Below are 21959 nucleotides of genomic sequence, written 5' to 3' on the forward strand. Positions count from 1 at the left end.
ATCTATGTTTTCTACTCCTGAAAGCCTGACCTAAATACTCAATTTGCTTCCCTTTTAATCTGCACTAGAATTAGAAGACACGATTGCACAAGTTCAAACTCCATTTTAGATTCCCATCGCTATGTATTCATATAAAAGATGTACAGCGGCATAAACTAATGTCCAGAAAAGGAGACCTCCCAATACTGAAGGTTTCCTGCCACGGGCGCACACCAGGAAACGTCAGCCAGCGACAGAAACTTGTAAATATCAGGTAAAGAACAGCAATGGCACGCCTCCGTGGTCTCGGGGGGGAGGGGGGGAGAACAACATTTATATTCAGCAGGATATAAAAACAGACAGAAAATGTACACTTAACAAGGAAATTGTAGATTAATCAAAGCCCTACATGTATCCTACAGGTTTTCTAGGTATACCGTACAGCAATGCCACACCAAGAAAAGTAGGGAGTAAACTGCAGAAGCAGCCAAAGCAGGAACTGCAGGCTGTCAATGGATACAGTGTAATAGGGTGCAGCATAACTGATAAAAGAAAAGAGCAGAGACCCGTAATAACTGGTGCTCAATACCAAAGGAAGGGTTAAAGGAAAAGGTGTGTATAATAAAACGTACCATTTATTAATCTGATTAACTAAAACTGTGTGTTAAAAAAGGCAAACATCAATTTTAAAGCAGTACAACATCTTGTTTTGTTTTAGGACTGAAGCAGGGGGTCTCAGGAGCTGAGCTGCGTTCATTTCAGCTCCGGGGACCTCCTGCTTCCCGAGATACCGGCAGCACCTACTGAAGTAAGTATCTGTGGGGTTTAAATGTCCACGCGGGTCACTAGGCCGCCGCAAGGGAGGACGTCGCGGCTTCCCCATTTAAGCCACCATTTAGTTTGGCACACAAGTTCTCTGGCTGCAGAGTTACAGGCAACCCCTACGGAGGTATCTCTGGAAGAAGGGGGTCCCCAGAACTGAAACAAACCGTTCAACTCCGGAGACCCCCTGCTTTAATCCTAAATAAACACACACCCAAAAAGATGCAGTGCAAGGTGTTTTGCGGCTTTAACCCATGCATTGTTACTTTAGCAGATTAATAAATGTTATGTTTTATTATACAGTTTCCCTTCACCGTCTAGTACGGAGCACAAGATATTAAGCGAGTCTCTGCTCTTGTCGCAAACATCTCTTTTTGCATCATTTCATTTCTCCCTTATATGCGCGTGTAGGCCGAGCAGGGGTTTCTCTCTTAAATCTTGTTGAGAGGACATGACAAAGAAAATGTTTAACGACGAAATAATTTCTTTGATACAATAGAGCAGGTCTCTGCAACTAAGGCCAGGTCCATAGTGCCTTCGCCCGTGCGCGGCCGTGACCCGCTGAAGCGGGTGCGTTTTTTCGGCCTTATCCTCTAACGGGGCAGGAGCAGGAAACATCGAGTAAAAGGGCTAGAACAACTTATTGAAATGTAATTTTAGATATATTTTAAGGACTTAAAATGATTATATTTCAACATGTTGCAAGTATTTTTACTGTCTGTACCATGTATATTTACTTACATTGGCTTAATTCAGGGGTGCGCAAACTTTTCCTCCTGTGCCACCCTCCGCCCCCCGCCTCTTGTCCCCTGGTGCTCGCCCCCCACCCCGATTCGCTCGGTGTGGCATCAAATGACGTCACATGACCCACGACGTCAAATTGGAGAAGCTGCCAGACGCCGGTTGAAGCAAGGAAAGTTGAGGTTCCAGAGGCCTCACGCAATCCCCCGGTATTTCATTTTAATGCCTTTGGAAGAGCGCAGGGCCTCTGCAACCGCCCGTGCCCCCCCAGAAAAATCTCACACCCCAGTTTGCCAGTGCGTTTCAGTGTGAAAAACTGCACTTAGCTGCCTATGCAACTAGTAGCAAATTAGGAGGAGAGAGTAAGGGCCACAGCCTTTGTGAACTGGGTAATGTTCAACTCGGGGAAAGTTACCAGCATTATTTCCTGGTTTCTCTTGGGGATTTAATTGGCTGCCAAAAAGGAAGCCACAACAAGACCCATGACACTTGACCAGCCATTGTGTTTGCCCTAGTAGGGAGGAGAATTAAAAAGAATTTTTATTTTTTTTAAATAACACAGACAGAATTGCTGCTGAAAAATGTACATCTTATCAGTAGAAGACAAATGATAAATGTGCTTCTAAGCGCACGTGTTTAAATAGTCTTCAAAATGTTCACCGTGTCATATCACAAACAGAACAGGAAGAATCTTGCATTTGAGGGACGAGGTACAGTACAATATGAACCAACCATGAAGGGATTCCCAAACATACATGCAAGCTCAGAACACACACACACACACACACGTCAAGAAGACTGCTGCTAGGATTTGGACCTCGTGAATAGAGCAAAAGACAAGAAGGCCTAGTGCCATGTCTAACTTGACATAGTATATAGTTAAATACTTATCTGTTTATCATATCATGAACTAAATGACCAGTGCTTAAAGAAGTATTTAACTAGGCTATATAATTTGTCAAGTTGTTCTAAGAAGGAATTCTACCAAAAAAAAAAAAAAAAGTCATCTAGCCAGAAAGGTAGCAGCTGTACTTCTGAATTTTACCAAAAGGTCCTAGTCATTTATTGGGCCAATATTTATGACAAATTGTGGAATTTTTTTGTTTTCATTTTACAGTGACCGATCAAAACAATATAGGAGAAACAACAGAATTTGATTACAATCTTTAAAACAGCACTCCTGGAAACACTGTTTTTTTTTATTCGTTTTATAGGTTTAAAGTAAGGGGGTCACCGGAGCTCAACCGCATCGATTTCAGCTCCGGGAGCCCCTGCTTCCCGAGACACTCGCCCCAAAAAGGAGGTGCCGGCAGCAGCTCCGTCCGGCTGGGCTAACAACAGCTTAAATGTCCCGCGGGCCAATAGGAAGCCGTGACATCATCCCTTGTGGCTTCCTATTGGCTCACGGGACATTTAAACAGCTGAGCGATGTAGGGGGTCCCCAGAGCTGAAATTAGCACAGACCCCCTGATTTATTTATTTTTAAAGAAGTGCTCCTTTAATGAAGGTTAAGAAATGACCCCTAACAATTTTGCATGCAATGACATAAAACGCTCTGAACACTGTACTACAGAAGCTTTTTTTTAAAAATATATTTAACATTGAAGGCATTCGATGTAGCAAGCTGTATTATTCACAAATAACCACTCACAGATTCAGCATATGATCTATGAATTATTACTTGCGAGTTAATACATTTAAGATGTGGCAGTATATCAAATTACAGATTAGCAGATTTCAATCATACACATTAGTCAAAGAGGAGTTTAGCTATAAATGTACATCATCATTATACTGGTCCTTCAAAGATGTCAGAAACGCAATTACTTTCAACAAAATCAATTAACAGTTATAATAGGCAACTTATTATAACTTAATAAGCAATTCCCAAGACAGTATAGTTTCTGCCCAATTAATTTGACAAATATCCCAGAGTATAATAATTAATTTTGTTAGCTTGAATGTCTGTTACAAATAAGAAATGAACGCAGGGGTGCACCAACGCGTGTGTAAGTGGTTATTTTTCTGAGAAAGGAGACATCTAACAAGAGGTGTGTTTGAAGGCACAACAGTAAATCTTATTGTGGGACCTTTATTTCTTTAGTAAAAATATATTGATATGGAGTGAAAAAAATATGTATTTAGAATCTATGTTTTAGGAATGCAGTCCAAAATAGTTGTACTAGATTCAAAAAGATATATTCTTTATCGAGGGATCTGGTGAGTGAATGTTTGCCACTTCTGCATATTAACCCTTTGCCATAGCCACTACGACATGGAGTCTGGCACACGTCATGGACTTTAGTGGCTTGTTTTCCCCGTGATATAGCAGAACGCAATCATCCGTTTCTGTAATCAGTGACGCCGCGATCACACACTCAGGCACTGACCGACAACTATTTTTAAGCAAACACCGTGCCATGGTTTCATGTTTGTATTTACAGGCTTCATATATCCCCTTTCAGCTAGACTATCCTCTGTCTTCTGCGTGCAGCCAGGATTACTTAATGTCAGTGAGGTACGAATGCACAATTTCTCAAATGTAAAAATGCATTGCCATCCCAGGTTTTACATGAATAGACTGCCCGGGAAAAATTTAAATAAAGTTAGCTCGCATTACCGCTTTAAACAGTTTCATGAAAACTACTGAAAGTACAGTTTAGTTATGTGCTCACTGACAGAATCTTAACTCATTATAAATGCATTAATTATAGCATCATCATAAACTACAAATGCAGGCAAAATAATCCAGTGGTTTCTCTTGATTATATAATGCAGGGTCCTTCCGATAAAAAAAATACAAGTACTAGATTTGAGTACAGTATGTATGTTAAAGTAGTTCAAAATAATTCAGGCACTGTCAGTTTTCCCGTTCTCTTCAATTAAGTGCATACTGTACAGGCTCGGTTATCCAACGGAATCCGTTCTAGAAGTAGCGTTGGATAGTGAAACCGTTGTAAAGCGAGTCCCATGTTAATCATTGGCGGTGAGTGTTGGATAACGCATTTCGGCGTTGAAAAACAGCCCACAGGGTTGCATTGTGAAGCGTTGGATATGCCATTCGTTGTACAGTGAAACGTTGAACAACAAGGACTACCTGTATTGCGGACTAATGCCTTCTGGTTTTGCTTTGTGACACTCCAATCGGCAAACCCAATAATGATTCAAGACCAACATCCAGAGGAAAGTCTGAGTTAACTACCACTAGGTGAGACGATGGTAAATATCACCTGTTTATCACCCACTGATATGAAAGCCTTTGGGGCCCGAGCTTTTAGCCACACTGCTCCCACTCTTTGGAACAGTCTGCCTCGTACAGTTCAAGAGGCCACCTCTCTGGAAATCTATCAAAACAAACAGTCTCAAGAACAACCGGTTTACCCAGGCATTTAATTAATGAACCACAACCTGTCTGGCATTTAATAGCTACAGAACAGTCCCATCCTATATTATATCTTTCTTTGTGTTTGGTCACTTATAACTAATAATAATTAAAAAGGTTCTCTTCATTTTCCACTTTTTGTAACTGTGAAGCGATTTGAGTCCCATTGGGAGACAAGCACTATATAAAGTTATTATTAAATATAATTAGACGGTTGGCGTATCTGATTCACATCGGGAGCTGCATGCAACGTTATTGTTTTGCAAGCATAATTGACACAGGAGTGGTTAAGACATTTGCATATTATATATGCTTTGAGTGGACTACCCAAAGGCCATAAGAACCTGATACACAAAGCAGTTACAACACTCAACAGAAATGTGAGCCGCCAAATTCTATTGCAGCGATACATTGTGAGTCAGTTCTTTGTTTTCTTGGGAGTTTCAGTGTGACAACCATGATACTCAACAACCATTTTAATATTGTGCCATATATGACACCAAACCCTACTAAGTACATTTTTCTCTGATTCCAATGTCAGTATGATATCTAGATCTTTGCTGCATAAGACAGCTTTACTTCCTCACAGCACTAATTGTCAGTAGCAGAAGCAAGAAATTTAAAATATATATATGTACAAGTAAGGAAATGAATATGCCACATAAGTAGTACAGATTGGATGTGTTACGGCAATGGTAGCCAACTCCAGTCCTCAAAGGCCACCAACAGGTCAGGTTTTCAGGATATCCCTGCATCAGCACAGGTGACTCAGTCAAAGTCAGTCTTTGACTGAGCCACCTGTGCCGATGCAGGGATATCCTGAAAACATGACCTGTTGGTGGCCTTTGATGGCTGGAGTTGGCCACGCCTGTCTTATGGAGTCTCAGAAGCTTGTTTGATATTGTAGACTGCCCAAAATCATTTGATATTACACTACAAGGGAAGAGGTTAGGCTTTTTATAGGGATTCTTTTTTTCTACATTCTGTAAGTCTCCTCACTGGTACTAAATCTGCCAGCCAGTTATGTTGCCCTTACTTTTAACATCATATTTCCCTTTTACTGGACCTATGAAAATATTGTACCCCACATCAGCATTGCTCCTGACTGTCTTATATCCCTTGTTTTCATGCAACCAGAACTGGTATTACTGTTATTTTCCAAACAGGAAATGTGAAGCAACGAGCATTCCAAGCCCAGGGATGAGCGGAGCATAGAGCAGGAAACATGAACTTCTATAAGGGAGGGGGGAAATAGCTCATCTTTTTAAACGCTTTCCTGTGTCATGTCACAAACCCAAATTGTAAATATAGGTCAAAATACCCATAAAAAATAAACAGACATTAGGAAGCCTGGCCTCATCATCTTAAGTAAATTCACACAAAACAAGCCAATGAAAATACTTTCCCATACACATGGGTAGCTCCGATGGCTGATACTATACTTCTCATATGCACTGACAGTGACCCCTTGCAGATGCACTTACCAGAATACCCTCCTACTGTCTCTGTAAGACCTCCCCACTTCAATTGTAAGTTCTTCGGGGCAGGGACTCCTTTTCTTAATGTTACTATTATGTCTGAAACGCTTATTCCCATTATGTGTTAAATTATTATGTCATGTGTATTACTGCTGTAAAGCGCTACATACTGTACCTGGATGGTACTATATAAATATCAGCCACTTCGGACTATATTGAATTGCCCCTTAAGTGAATGTATATTACATGGAATTGTTCTCATCAGTAGAATGGCTTGCTCCGGCGTTAGGCCATGTTTTAGAAGCAGCGTGCAACTTTTATAGTTAAGCCACTGACACTTTTCACATGTTTAATTCGGATATCCTGTTCCTGTAATTTCCAAGGATTGTGGAAAACATTTCCCCAAAACTACCGTTAAAGAGTTTAAGGACTAAACACAAAAATATCTAAATATTTTCACAGATAAAATTGGGTTGTTCTTGAATACATTTACTCTGAAGTAATCCTCAAGTACAGCAAATGTATATACACGTAGATCTTGCTCTATAGTAACAAGAAAGAATCTGGCAATCTTAAACCTTTCAATTTCCATCTTACGTTACTTATACAAGTACTCGGTATGGATAAAAACAACAAAATAGTACGTCTAGTGCTAATGTAAAAGTTTTGTATTTCTGAGTCCTTCCATTTTAAACCTCAATTTTTACACACTGAACATTAAAGGGAAAAATCAAGGACAAAGCTTAAAAGAACAAAGATTTATCTCCCTGTACTCTCTTGCCAATTCTGTAAAGCTTGTGTACATTGTCGGTCCTACAGAAATATATGTACATACAACTTTTAACATGTCCGTGTGTTACATAATTAAACCAAGTCTCTAGCCATTTGGGAGCAATGCGGCAACAGAACATGAATTCAGATGCCCAAAACAATGAGAGTTTTACTAGACACAACACAGATTAACAAGAGATTCCCCAAACATTCTCTGTTGTAGGTGACTACATAAACTTTCACGGAACAGCATACAAGTACACCTTTTGCTGGTGATAATCCTGGTTCTGTCAATTTATAACTTACATTTTCTTAACCTCTTTGCTGCCAATGCACTGTGTGCCTATCTGGCAAGAGAAGGGCTGAACTGCAAACATGCAGTATATCTGAACATACCGGTTCTCCCTGCTTTGTTATTCCTGGGTGTGTACATAGTTGCACTTAACAGACAAGAAGGTTCAGCTCTGAACTAAAGTGGATTTCTAATTTGAAGAATCCTATGATTTTGTAGGCAGAGATGCGGTGAGAGTTCCTCTGACACCACCTGTGATAGGTAATAATCTGCTTGCACAATACAGCTTCATGCATACCTGTCTCCCCTGCAGGGGGAGGGGGATGGCACATAAATCATCGTGTTTAGGGGGGAGGACATACACTATTTACAAGTGCTATGGTTAAAATTCAAAACCAGTGTACGAGGAATACAGGTATTACTACAGAGTAATAAACACACAGGTTTATTTGCAACCCCGTCATGGTTAGATAGACCCTTTGAATTAGTAGGGCTTCATCTTAAAAACATGAGCAATCACTTGAGATTTCTTGGGCACTGTCCTGCTTTTCGTCTTTTCAATCACAGCCTAAAAATTATAGATCTGAAGATCAACAGCTAACAGAGAGCCATTCAATTTGGTACGACGCGGGTCACTGCCGCACTCCAGCAGGCTAAGGGCTTGGAGCCTAAAATATTGGATACGTTTATCACCACCTGTCAACCAGCAAAGGCTAAAGAAGAAATGAAATAAGTAATTATTTCCACACAAAACAAAAAAAAAAAACACAGTTTTCATAACACAAATTTAACAAGGGGATCTTTCATACTATCTGCATGTGGCAATCCAGATAAACATTGTTAATATTAACCATTTCTCTAAGCCAACTCTAACGTTACTAAATGAAAGTGATAAGTGGAACAGTTGTCCTACAGTAGCGTTTCATTAAAGAAAATTAGACTGTTGATCACGTATTTTGTAGTTGTGTATTTTAGTAGTGTTAAGCATTGCAATACTGGCACACTTATGTCTTGTTTAGCATTGGAATATGCAAGTTAGTCCTGTTTCTGGATAAAACGCACACCACTCATCTGTACTTGTACATACCAAGACACAGCAAATTAAAGACACAGCAAATTAATGACACATATGTTGTGTTACTATGCAAATAAATAGCTTGTGAGTTGTACAGCGTTTAATGCTTTCCAAGCTTTGATTTATAAATAAAAAATGATCTACAATGATAATTACAAAATTCCATTAATGTCCCTTACTTTGGTCTAATTACTTATACTTCTTTACTGTCAAATGAAAAAATACAACACAAAGGTAGGGATTGGATAGACAAATAATTCAAATTAAAATCTAGATGTTAATGTAAAAGTAAAATTATACAATTAACTTTAGCAAAATTAAAATAGCATTACAATGTATTAACAACTCTAGATGCCCTGTTACGCGTCATTTTAACTAGGATTGCTATCTAGTTTAAATTCTTTTTACCTGTTACGTTACATCACAGATCTCACCTAATAACCAAACTCAACTGGTATGTTAAATGTGGAATTACATTTATTTGGTTTATTACATCATAATTCGATGATAATTAAATATTTTGGCGTTTTTTCTTTTAAGCTTCACCCAACTTCTCTTCTTGTAATTAGACTGTTTGTGGGGCCTGCTATCTAAAATTTATTTTAAACAGCAATATTCATCCAAAAACAATTTCACTTAATCTGATGAAAAACATATTTCTCAGGACACAGGTAACATTTTCACTTTAAAATGTTATTTAATATGTCTAAGAAAGTCATTTTAGTTTCCGCATGAGCGAGAGACTAATGTGGAATTTTAGTTGGTGTGAAGTTTTTTTTCTGAGTGAGATAGTTCTTGCCGTCTGTTAATTAGTACCGGACTTTTCAGCACCGCGAATTGCATCAAATGTCAACTTTGTACCCTGAACACTGTCACCCTGATCTTCAGCCCATGTTTTATGGCTTTAGTGCCATGCCACAGGAATAAAAATCTATTGCAAAGGACTATGACAGGAGCTCTTTGCCAAGGGTATACATGTACTCAACGGGTATCTATCATTATTTCCCCAATACAACTATTGAATATATCTGTTTAAGATAAAAAATATAGTCTTAATACTTAGTTTTATTTCTTCTAACGCAGAACAAGTAGTCTGAACTATTTGTTTTACCCAAATAATTCAGGTCAGACAGAAGCACAGTCCGTTTAAAGTCCTTAGGTGCCTGGAGGGAATAAAGGGACCCCACAGTCCCTCAATAACATAGAACATATGACATACTCCCAGCACTCATATGAAAGACCCACATAAAGAGTCAGATAATAAAAGTAAAAAATACAATCTCAAAAAGTAGCTAGCATTACAGGCATTGATCATGAGCAATAGTTGGGCTCTTCAGACCCTACAGATAATAAAGCTGCAATGTGATCACAGTGACACTTCTCCCCAGGTAAGTGCAGAGAAAGCTCCCACTGCAATAACACAAGAGATTCACAAGGCAAGGCATGCACAAGCGCTGCACAGGGAGGGAGGGGGCAGCCTGCGGCCCCTTCCCACAGCGCCAGTACAGGGGCTTCCACTGACACAGCTGAACTGCCACACTTACAGATCCGCCTCTCCGCCCGGAGCCCTCTGCAGCAGCAGCAGCGGCGGCAGCGCAGACTGTGCGGGTCTCACTCCATGCATTGAAGCAATGGCTGGCATGTGACATCAGCACGGGGAGCACACGCCCCTTACCTTGGATATGGGTGCTCCCAGGGTCCATCTGGTGGTCATGGGAACCGGCAATGACGTCCCACGTGACCATGGTAATGCGCTCAGTGGTGACCTCAGTGGTGTGAGGGGGGAAGTTCAGCAAAGCTTCCGATACTGGGGTGTCCCAGGGGGGTTATATGTAAGGGAAATATACAAATGCTGTAGGTTAGGAAAGAATACTATATTACACTTAAATTCAATAAAGTATGTCGCTATACTAATATTACAGCAACACAATAAAACTATTTCTTTAATGAAAAAAAATGTATTAAAAATAACCAGACACAAAACAAGTTATGGTGAGCAAAAAAAGTGACAAAAACCCTACAGTTTACAGCATATACAAATACCACTTGTGGTGCACTGGCAGCATGTCTCAGACGGGTCTGCAACCCTGCTTTTCCCCATTATCTATTAGCATACAGTGCTTCCACCGCAGCCAGGGATTCTGGGAAATAACATGCAAATAAGTACTCCATGTGTCTCTCTTTGCTTCTTGTCCATTATAATATTGAACCTTATAAGCATATGCTGCAGTTTTACACAGCGTTTTCAGCACAGCCTGGATTAAAGAGGTGCATGGCCAGTAAACCTACTGACAGCTGTTTTGACCTTTAGGGTCTCATCAGTGTGAGGTTGGTTACTGGCTTTGCAATGTGAAGCTGGTAGTGACATAGGCTGCGGCCATGCTAGCACTGACCGTGCCCATGCTTGAGAGCAGTGACGTCACCAGCTCTCCAAGCATGAACGCCGGGTGTCCTGGCTATTTTGCAAGCGCACGCGTGGGGGCATTGGGGGCTTGTTGAGCGCGTGTCAAACTCACTTTTTTTGTCTCCCCAAGTACCAAGCTAGGGAGAGCGTGCGTGCCCGCACACGAGCGCCTGAGCAGGGACGGGACAATTTGAATTGCCGAAACGAAAAACTCGGCAAGCGCCGCGCGCTCAGCACTAGCGTGGCCGCAGCCTAAGACCAGACACAAAATAAGTTATTGTGAGTGAAAAAAAGTGACAAAACCCCTCCACCGTAGAGTGTACAGCTAATAACAATTATTAAAAATTAGAAACCAAGCAGATCATTTTGAGTATGCCACCAAAAATGCTGTTTCCACATATAGGCACCCTCTGATGGATACATATAGGCACCCTCTGATGGATACATATAGGCACCCTCTGATGGATACATATAGGCACCCTCTGATGGATACATATAGGCACCCTCTGATGGATACATATAGGCACCCTCTGATGGATACATACAGCAGCGGCAGACTTTATTCTAACAAATCACCGGTTTGTCCCTGGCTTGTTCCTGGAATGCGACGCTGTTCACCCAGAGCATGCCGCGCTCCTTTTGCGTTCCCAGCCACGGGTCATGCCCGGCTGACGCGCGGTTGATGTGTTAATTGATAATGGTTCAGGATTTAATAGGCTGCAATGCTTCGCGTGTCCGCCAGATGGCATAAATTCATGAATTGTAATGCAGTATATATATATACTGTATATATGTACTGTATAACAACAACCCCTATAACCCCTAACATACTGTACACATACAGTACTGTATATGCACATCAATGATACTATAGGCCGGCGGGGGGCGAGATGTGTTTGCAGCAGAGAGAGATCCGCTGCTCTCTCTGCGCAAACATCGCCACATTAAAAATTATTTAAAATACATTTTTATTCATAGTGTAGATGTGCAGAGGGTCTCCGGAGCTAAACCGCATTGGTTTCAGGTCGGGGGACCCCCTGCTTCCCGAGATACAGGCCCCTTTATGAGGTGCTGGTATCCCTCTGCATTTCAAGGTCCCGATCACGTGACCGCGGCATGTAAACCAAGCAGAGGGATACCGGCACCCCCTAAAGGGGCCTGTATCTCGGGAAGCAGGGGGTCCCCGGACCTAAATCCACAGCGGTTCAGCTCCGGAGACCCTCTGCACATCTACAGTATAAATAAAACACACATATCAATAAAGAATCGTTCCTTACCTTTGCGGCTATGTGCTATGGTAACGAAGCAGCATGAATGTATTTTTAATAATATTGTACAGTGAGCAGGGGGTTCCCTGAGCCAGAAATCAAAGCTCCTGCACAATATTATTAAAATACAGAAATGCTGCTTCATTACCATAGCTGATAGCCGCTAGGGCAATGAAGGGTTAAGGCAGAATAGCATGTTTATTGGGGACATTTACCCCCAATAAACATTGCAATAAACAACATGTGTATTTTAAATACATAAACAACAATAAATACATTAAATACATATTTTTAATGTGTCTGTTAAACCTCCCTGCCTTGACTGTAATCTATGTAAGGCCCCCTCCCCCTAATGTGTCTGTTACACAGATTACAGTCAAGGCAGGAAAGTTTAAGCCCCCCTCCCCCTATTGTGTCTGTTAAACTTCCCTGCCGTGACTGTAATCTGTGTAAAGCCCCCTCCCCCTAATGTGTCTGTTTAATCTCCCTGGCCTGTGTTTCTGTGAGTGCAGTGTATGTAAATGTGGGGAGGGGGAGTGGGATCCCGTGTAAATATAATGCAGCGCCTCACTGCCAATGGCCTAACCACCCACACCCACTACCCACTACCCACCTGCCCATGGCCCCTCCGCTGCTGCAAACAGAGACAAAAATTAAAACATCCAAAGTAATGTCCCCTAACCCCTTAATCACCATAGCGGTTATTAACCGCTACAGTCATTAAGGGGTTAACCCACCCTCACCCACCACTCGGGACGCCTACATACCCTCCCACACTAACCCCCCACCCCGTGAGGCCTAACCACCCTCACCCACTATCCACACACAAGGGAGGCCTACCCACATACCCCCCCACCCCCAGTACCCACAATAAAAACAATACAGTGACCCACAATAAGCATCATTATATTTATTAAATACATTACCCACCCCCTGTGCCCCCCCATAAATACAAGATTTATCCTTTTACAAACAGGGTTCATAACGCAGCCCCACGCGAGTCCCCGGTGGGCTGGCGGGGCACCTGACAGACCTACAGGGTACCAGCAGCCCTTTTCAAACAGGTTCTGGAGGCCTGCTGGTGGGTCCCGCCAGCACCATGGCCCCCAGGTGGTCTCCTTGGGTCACCGTGGGCCACAATTTGGGTCCCCACGGTAGGCCCGCAGATGTCTGGGAGCCCCGGGTCAGACCCACAGGTGTCTGCGGGGCCTCGGGTGGTTCCCACGGGGGTCTGGGGAACTCACGAGTGCTCACTATGGGTCCGCGGTGCCCCCACACAAGTGGGACCACACATCATCATCCCCACACCTATGGGTCGGTGGTGCCCCCACAGATGTGAGGCCACCGCTTCATCCCCGCAGACTACGGGTCCGCGGTGCCCCCACAGATGTGAGGCCACCGCTTCATCCCCGCATGTGTCACCCGTGGAACCACCAGCCTGATACCCGTGAGATACCCGATACCCAATAATCAAAACTAGAATACAATATGACATAAAATTAAAAACACGGATAAAAACCAACAATAAAAATGGAATGGCTGTCTGTAAATTATATGTTGGACAACATATCATGAATATGTAATTACAATATTAATGTCATGACTGTTTGTTGAACTAGACAAACATAACTGGTATTTGCTAAATATATATGTCAAGTTGAGCACAGATCATAGGCAGATAGTCATATATATACATGAATTAATATCTTAAAGTTCTCACTAGATAAATCATTTTGTCAATAGTTTACTTATATGTTCATAAACCACATTATGTCAGAATATAACCTAACACCCCCTACATTTGTGAATGAAATATTTGCTGTGTAGATCAAATAAACATCTAGACACATTATTTGAAAATCGAATATGGATCAGAACATAATAAATTACAAGCTGATATGTACAACTAATAAAGACATAAATATCGATCTTAATAACATGTGAAAATGGGACAATGGGAAAAGGAAAAGGATGAAAGGAAAAAGGGGGGGGGGATGGGGGGTGGGAAAGAAGGGGAGGGGAGGGAGGGGAGGGAGGGGAAGGAAAAGGAAAAGACAAGACAGGGGGGGGAGGAAAGGGGGGGGGAGGGGGGGAAGGGGAAGACAACAAAAGGGGAGGGGGGGGAGGGAGATGCGAAGGGAGGGGGAGGAAAAGTAGGAGAAATAACAAATCAATAATGACAGGGATTGACAGAGCATTCACTTATGAATGATATTATATAGAAACAAAGTACTTGATGACTTTGTTAACATCTGGGAACCTAGATGAACTATGTAAGAAAGAAAGAAAGAAAGTGTTTGAGTTCCCAGTCCAGATTTATGCCCCTGGGTGCCAGAGACCCAAGGGCATAAATCCAGAACATCTCTCTTTTATTCAAAAGTGACTCCCTATCTCCCCCCCTTAACATGAAGTCGTATGTGTTCTATTGCACTGAACTTGAAACTTTTGATGGAACCAGATTGACATTGTAAAAAGTGGCGTGCCACTGGGTATCTTTCATCTTTGTTGAGAATAGTTCTTACATGTTCTGTAATTCTCTCTTTTACTGTGTATATATATATATATATATATATATATATATATATATATATATATGCTGTATATATAGTTGCATGATGAAGCCACTGTACAAATTCATGGGTGAAGGTTGGGTATCGGGCCAGTGTGGCTTAACCCCTTAATTACCTTTGCGGTTATTATCTGATAAGGTGTTTAAGGGGTTAATTGATATCTGTATGTACTTGCAATGTATTGGCTTTGTATTTGCTATGTATTTTGTGGGCAAGACAAGGATGTCCCTGGCGACGGAGACTTCTTATTGATGAGGTCAGTAGTACTTTATTTATTTGAATATGCTAGTTAATGTTTTTAATAATGGGCAATTAATCTATTATCCATATCTGGATAATAGTTATTTTGCACATTATTGTAGAGTAGGTGTTGGGGGGGGGGGGGGGTGTATGTATTGAATGTATAGGCCAGGTTTATTTTTTTTACATTCAGGGTTTGTTCCGTGGTTCTGCGTGGGACCTCTGGAGACCACCTGCGGGTCTCCTCGGGTATCTCACGGGTATCAGGCTGGTGGTTCCACGGGTGACACATGCGGGGATGAAGCGGTGGCCTCACATCTGTGGGGGCACCGCGGACCCGTAGTCTGCGGGGATGAAGCAGTGGCCTCACATCTGTGGGGGCACCGCCGACCCATAGGTGCGGGGATGATGATGTGTGGTCCCACTTCTGTGATAGACACCGCGGACCCGTAGTGAGCACTCGTGAGTTCCCCAGACCCCCGTGGGAACCACCCGAGGCCCCGCAGACACCTGTGGGTCTGACCCGGGGCTCCCAGATATCCGCGGGCCTACTGTGGGGACCCAATTGTGGCCCACGGTGACCACCTGGGGGCCATGGGGCTGGCGGGACCCACCAGCAAGCCTCTAGAACCTGTTTGAAAAGGGCTGCTGGTACCCTGTAGGTCTGTCAGGTGCCCCGCCAGCCCACCGGGGACTCGCGTGGGGCTGCGTTATGAACCCTGTTTGTAAAATGATAAATCTTGTATTTATGGGGGGGCACAGGGGGTGGGTAATGTATTTAATAAATATAATGATGCTTATTGTGGGTCACTGTATTGTTTTTATTGTGGGTACTGGGGGTGGGGGGTATGTGGGTAGGCCTCCCTTGTGTGTGGATAGTGGGTGAGGGTGGTTAGGCCTCACGGGGTGGGGGGTTAGTGTGGGAGGGTATGTAGGCGTCCCGAGTGGTGGGTGAGGGTGGGTTAACCCCTTAATGACTGTAGCGGTTAATAACTAAAGAAATGTATTTTATTTAACTTGTTAATTTTTTTAAAAGCTTTTTTAACATGTGTATTTTTTTTTGTGGTATATCATTTCTTGCCACTGTATGTATGTATGTATATATGTCTAGAGAGATATATACATACAGGGTAAGAAATGATGTTGTTTTAAAAGCTTGATTTGAAGTGTTTTAAATTAATTTGTCTATGCTGCGTTTTGTGTGTTTAAAGTATTTTAAAATTAGATAGATGTAATTGTTGATATTGTATTGTGTGCTTGTGTTCAGGGTTAGCCTTGGTTTTAAAGTTTGTATTATGTTTGGTACTTATATTTTTTCACATGCTAAATTGTTCTGCTCCAGGCGTGAATTCGTTAATTGTTTCTTTGTTCGGGATGGACTGTCAATTGTTTAGGGATGTAAATAATGATTGCTAATTGATTTTTGTTTACTTGATTGGTTAAAATAGTTTACTTGTTTGGAAGTATTTGTATTTTGCTTGCAATGATATTGTTAACATTCATTTGCAGAATGTATATGGTGCATTGATTTTATGCATCATTTATACAATGTAAATGCAATGTATTGATTGGAATGTGAGGTTTTTCATTGGCATTTGATGATTTAGATTGTAAGATCAGTTAGGATTATAAAAGGAAAGTCATTGTAATGTAGTGTGTCTGTATGGAGAAGTGTTATTTGTAGTACAGTATGGTTTTGATAACCTTTCTACATTTATTTGTATATTGGTTCATCATGTGTGTGTATATACTGTGTATATAGTAGACAGGGTTAAGGGATTGTATCCCTATGAACGGGTCTCAGCTGTCACAGGGTAGAGTGTATATAAGAGGATAATGACCTCTATACACAAGGTATAAGAGCAAATATGAGTGCTGTGGAAACTCAGATAAACCATGTGTAATGGTACATGTAATGGTATATGTGTACTGATGGCGCTGTGTGGCTAGCTCAGGTCTCTATATATGCCATAAAGGTCCCAATCAGGCCCCAACAGAACCAAATAGTACATACCAGAATGATCTTTGTTGTATTCAGTTGGAGTCCCTTTTTCCCTTTGTCCCTTTTTCCCGCACAGCTCTTTTCTTGTGGTGGTGGGTGCATCACGTCAGGAGGAGTAAGCAGAAAGGTACTCCCAGGAGGGGCACAGACGGAGCACTTCCGAATCAGAGAAGGAGGAAGGGGGCTGCATCCAGTGATGTTGAAAAGTAATTTATTTAGTGGTCAAAAAGTACATGTTCACTTTGACGCGTTTCGGGAAATAACTTCCCTTTATCAAAAAGTGCATCCGCGTCTATGCGCATGTCTGTTACTTAAGGAATCCCCTGCCCTCGGAGATGACGTCAGCGGGCCGAAAAATCGCGCGAGTTAGTCAGAGGGACCACCCATTGGCTAGGATCAACACCAATGAGCAGCCTCGCTGAGATCTCGCCCCCCTGTGAACCATGGGACCGGGAACTACCTGAAAGAGACATGTCAGCAAAGGAAAAATACATAACACAATGTGCAATAATCAAAACTAGAATACAATATGACATAAAATTAAAAACACGGATAAAAACCAACAATAAAAATGGAATGGCTGTCTGTAAATTATATGTTGGACAACATATCATGAATATGTAATTACAATATTAATGTCATGACTGTTTGTTGAACTAGACAAACATAACTGGTATTTGCTAAATATATATGTCAAGTTGAGCACAGATCATAGGCAGATAGTCATATATATACATGAATTAATATCTTAAAGTTCTCACTAGATAAATCATTTTGTCAATAGTTTACTTATATATTCATAAACCACATTATGTCAGAATATAACCTAACACCCCCTACATTTGTGAATGAAATATTTGCTGTGTAGATCAAATAAACATCTAGACACATTATTTGAAAATCGAATATGGATCAGAACATAATAAATTACAAGCTGATATGTACAACTAATAAAGACATAAATATCGATCTTAATAACATGTGAAAATGGGACAATGGGAAAAGGAAAAGGATGAAAGGAAAAAGGGGGGGGGGATGGGGGGTGGGAAAGAAGGGGAGGGGAGGGAGGGGAGGGAGGGGAAGGAAAAGGAAAAGACAAGACAGGGGGGGGAGGAAAGGGGGGGGAGGGGGGGAAGGGGAAGACAACAAAAGGGGAGGGGGGGGAGGGAGATGCGAAGGGAGGGGGAGGAAAAGTAGGAGAAATAACAAATCAATAATGACAGGGATTGACAGAGCATTCACTTATGAATGATATTATATAGAAACAAAGTACTTGATGACTTTGTTAACATCTGGGAACCTAGATGAACTATGTAAGAAAGAAAGAAAGAAAGTGTTTGAGTTCCCAGTCCAGATTTATGCCCCTGGGTGCCAGAGACCCAAGGGCATAAATCCAGAACATCTCTCTTTTATTCAAAAGTGACTCCCTATCTCCCCCCCTTAACATGAAGTCGTATGTGTTCTATTGCACTGAACTTGAAACTTTTGATGGAACCAGATTGACATTGTAAAAAGTGGCGTGCCACTGGGTATCTTTCATCTTTGTTGAGAATAGTTCTTACATGTTCTGTAATTCTCTCTTTTACTGTGTATATATATATATATATATATATATATATATATATATATATATGCTGTATATATAGTTGCATGATGAAGCCACTGTACAAATTCATGGGTGAAGGTTGGGTATCGGGCCAGTGTGGCTTAACCCCTTAATTACCTTTGCGGTTATTAGTTGATAAGGTGTTTAAGGGGTTAATTGATATCTGTATGTACTTGCAATGTATTGGCTTTGTATTTGCTATGTATTTTGTGGGCAAGACAAGGATGTCCCTGGCGACGGAGACTTCTTATTGATGAGGTCAGTAGTACTTTATTTATTTGAATATGCTAGTTAATGTTTTTAATAATGGGCAATTAATCTATTATCCATATCTGGATAATAGTTATTTTGCACATTATTGTAGAGTAGGTGTTGGGGGGGGGGGGGGGGTGTATGTATTGAATGTATAGGCCAGGTTTATTTTTTTTACATTCAGGGTTTGTTCCGTGGTTCTGCGTGGGACCTCTGGAGACCACCTGCGGGTCTCCTCGGGTATCTCACGGGTATCAGGCTGGTGGTTCCACGGGTGACACATGCGGGGATGAAGCGGTGGCCTCACATCTGTGGGGGCACCGCGGACCCGTAGTCTGCGGGGATGAAGCAGTGGCCTCACATCTGTGGGGGCACCGCCGACCCATAGGTGCGGGGATGATGATGTGTGGTCCCACTTCTGTGATAGAAACCGCGGACCCGTAGTGAGCACTCGTGAGTTCCCCAGACCCCCGTGGGAACCACCCGAGGCCCCGCAGACACCTGTGGGTCTGACCCGGGGCTCCCAGATATCCGCGGGCCTACTGTGGGGACCCAATTGTGGCCCACGGTGACCACCTGGGGGCCATGGGGCTGGCGGGACCCACCAGCAGGCCTCTAGAACCTGTTTGAAAAGGGCTGCTGGTACCCTGTAGGTCTGTCAGGTGCCCCGCCAGCCCACCGGGGACTCGCGTGGGGCTGCGTTATGAACCCTGTTTGTAAAATGATAAATCTTGTATTTATGGGGGGGCACAGGGGGTGGGTAATGTATTTAATAAATATAATGATGCTTATTGTGGGTCACTGTATTGTTTTTATTGTGGGTACTGGGGGTGGGGGGGTATGTGGGTAGGCCTCCCTTGTGTGTGGGTAGTGGGTGAGGGTGGTTAGGCCTCAAGGGGTGGGGGGTTAGTGTGGGAGGGTATGTAGGCGTCCCGAGTGGTGGGTGAGGGTGGGTTAACCCCTTAATGACTGTAGCGGTTAATAACCGCTATGGTGATTAAGGGGTTAGGGGACATTACTTTGGATGTTTTAATTTTTGTCTCTGTTTTGCAGCAGCAGAGGGGCCATGGGCAGGTGGGTAGTGGGTAGTGGGTGTGGGTGGTTAGGCCTCATGGGGTGGGCCATTGGCAGTGAGGTGCTGCATTATATTTACACGGGATCCCCCTCCCCACATTTACATACACTGCACTCACAGAAACACAGGCCAGGGAGATTAAACAGACACATTAGGGGGAGGGGGCTTTACACAGATTGCAGTCACGGCAGGGAAGTTTAACAGACTCAATAGGGGGAGGGGGGCTTAAACTTTCCTGCCTTGACTGTAATCTGTGTAACAGACACATTTGGGGGAGGGGGCCTTACATAGATTACAGTCAAGGCAGGGAGGTTTAACTGACACATTAAAAATATGTATTTAATGTATTTATTGTTGTTTATGTATTTTAAATACACAGGGGGTGTACTGTATGTTGTTTATTGCAATGTTTATTGGGGGCAAATGTCCCCAATAAACATGCTATTCTGCCTTAACCCTTCATTGCCTTAGCAGCTATCAGCTATGGTAATGAAGCAGCATTTCTGTATTTTAATAATATTGTGCAGGAACTTTGATTTCTGACTCAGGGAACCCCCTGCTCACTGTACAATATTATTAAAAATACATTCATGCTGCTTCGTTACCATAGCACATAGCCGCAAAGGTAAGGAACAATTCTTTATTAATGTGTGTGTTTTATTTATACTGTAGATGTGCAGAGGGTCTCCGGAGCTGAACCGCTGTGGATTTAGGTCCGGGGACCCCCTGCTCCCCGAGATACAGGCCCCTTTAGGGGGTGCCGGTATCCCTCTGCTTGGTTTACATGCCGCGGTCACGTGATCGGGACCCTTAAATGCAGAGGGATACCGGCACCTCATAAAGGGGCCTGTATCTCGGGAAGCAGGGGGTCCCTCGACCTGAAACCAATGCGGTTCAGCTCCGAAGACCCCCTGCACATCTACACTATGAATAAAAATGTATTTAAAATGTATTAATTTATATTCATGTATTTATTTATTTATTTAGATTTATTTATTTATTTTTGGGCGGCTGCTGTGTGTGAATTTTTTTTTATTGTGGGTAGCGGGGGTGGGTGAAGGGGGTATTAGCCCCAATGGTGTTTTTTTAGGGCTTGCGGGGGGGTAGCGGGAGGGGTTAACCCCTTCATGACCGTAGTGGTATTAACTGCTACGGTCATGAAGGGGTTAAGTGCACCCGCAACCCCCCCGCAAGTCCTAAACTCACACCAAGGGCCAAATACCCCCTTCACCCACCCCCGCTACCCATAATAAAGCGGGCATGGCCCCTTTAGGGGGTGCCGGTATCCCTCGGCTTGGTTTACATGCCGCGGTCACGTGATCGGGACCTTTAAATGCAGAGGGATACCGGCACCTCATAAAGGGGCTGTATCTCGGGAAGCAAGGGGTCCCCCGACCTGAAACCAATGCGGTTCAGCTCCGGAGACCCTCTGCACATCTACACTATGAATAAAAATGTATTTTAAATAATTTTTAATGTGCCGATGTTTGCGCAGAGAGAGCAGCGGATCTCTCTCTGCTGCAAACACATCTCGCCCCCGCCGGCCTATAGTATCATTGATGTGCATATACAGTACTGTATGTGTACAGTACTGTATGTTAGGGGTTATAGGGGATGGCTTCAAAGACAACAGCTCGCAAACGCCCCCATGAGTTTTTACACAGCATTGCAGTATTGCAGACAGCGGGAATAAAATGCTTAAATCACAGCCGCGAAAATAACGCAATTCACTCCGGGCGAAAACGACACAAAACCGCACATCACTGGGATATTCTGAAATTCGCGGAGCTAGCCGAGTTAGAATAAAGTTGGTCGCCACTATATAGGCACCCTCTGATGGATACATAATAAGTACCCCAATATTTCCTGATGACAAAAAATAGATTGATCATCAGTCTCACCAATCTAATATTAAGTGGATCACAAAAATGGGGAAGGGCGGGGGACAGATTAGAACTGGACAATGTTGGATAGGTGTCCTTTGGCTTGAGTAAGTGGATGC

General features: G+C 42.7%; 1 protein-coding gene across 10 annotated transcripts in view; it reads right to left on the bottom strand.

Moving 5' to 3' along the window:
* Nucleotides 1-10372, bottom strand: part of MYO6 (myosin VI) — a 188087-nt gene extending 177715 nt beyond the window's left edge. For 9 of the 10 annotated variants that reach the window (XM_075597986.1, XM_075597984.1, XM_075597982.1 and 6 more), the window contains exon 1: nt 10085-10227. The gene's annotated coding sequence lies outside the window, so the exon portion shown is untranslated. Of the gene's footprint in view, nt 1-10084 lie in introns of all 10 variants that reach the window. The other variant, XM_075597977.1, reaches the window with a different exon arrangement.
* Between the last annotated feature and the right edge of the window lie 11587 nt (nt 10373-21959).

The sequence above is a fragment of the Ascaphus truei genome, chromosome 4 (assembly GCF_040206685.1).
Source record: "Ascaphus truei isolate aAscTru1 chromosome 4, aAscTru1.hap1, whole genome shotgun sequence".
In the NCBI taxonomy this organism is placed as follows: domain Eukaryota; kingdom Metazoa; phylum Chordata; class Amphibia; order Anura; family Ascaphidae; genus Ascaphus; species Ascaphus truei.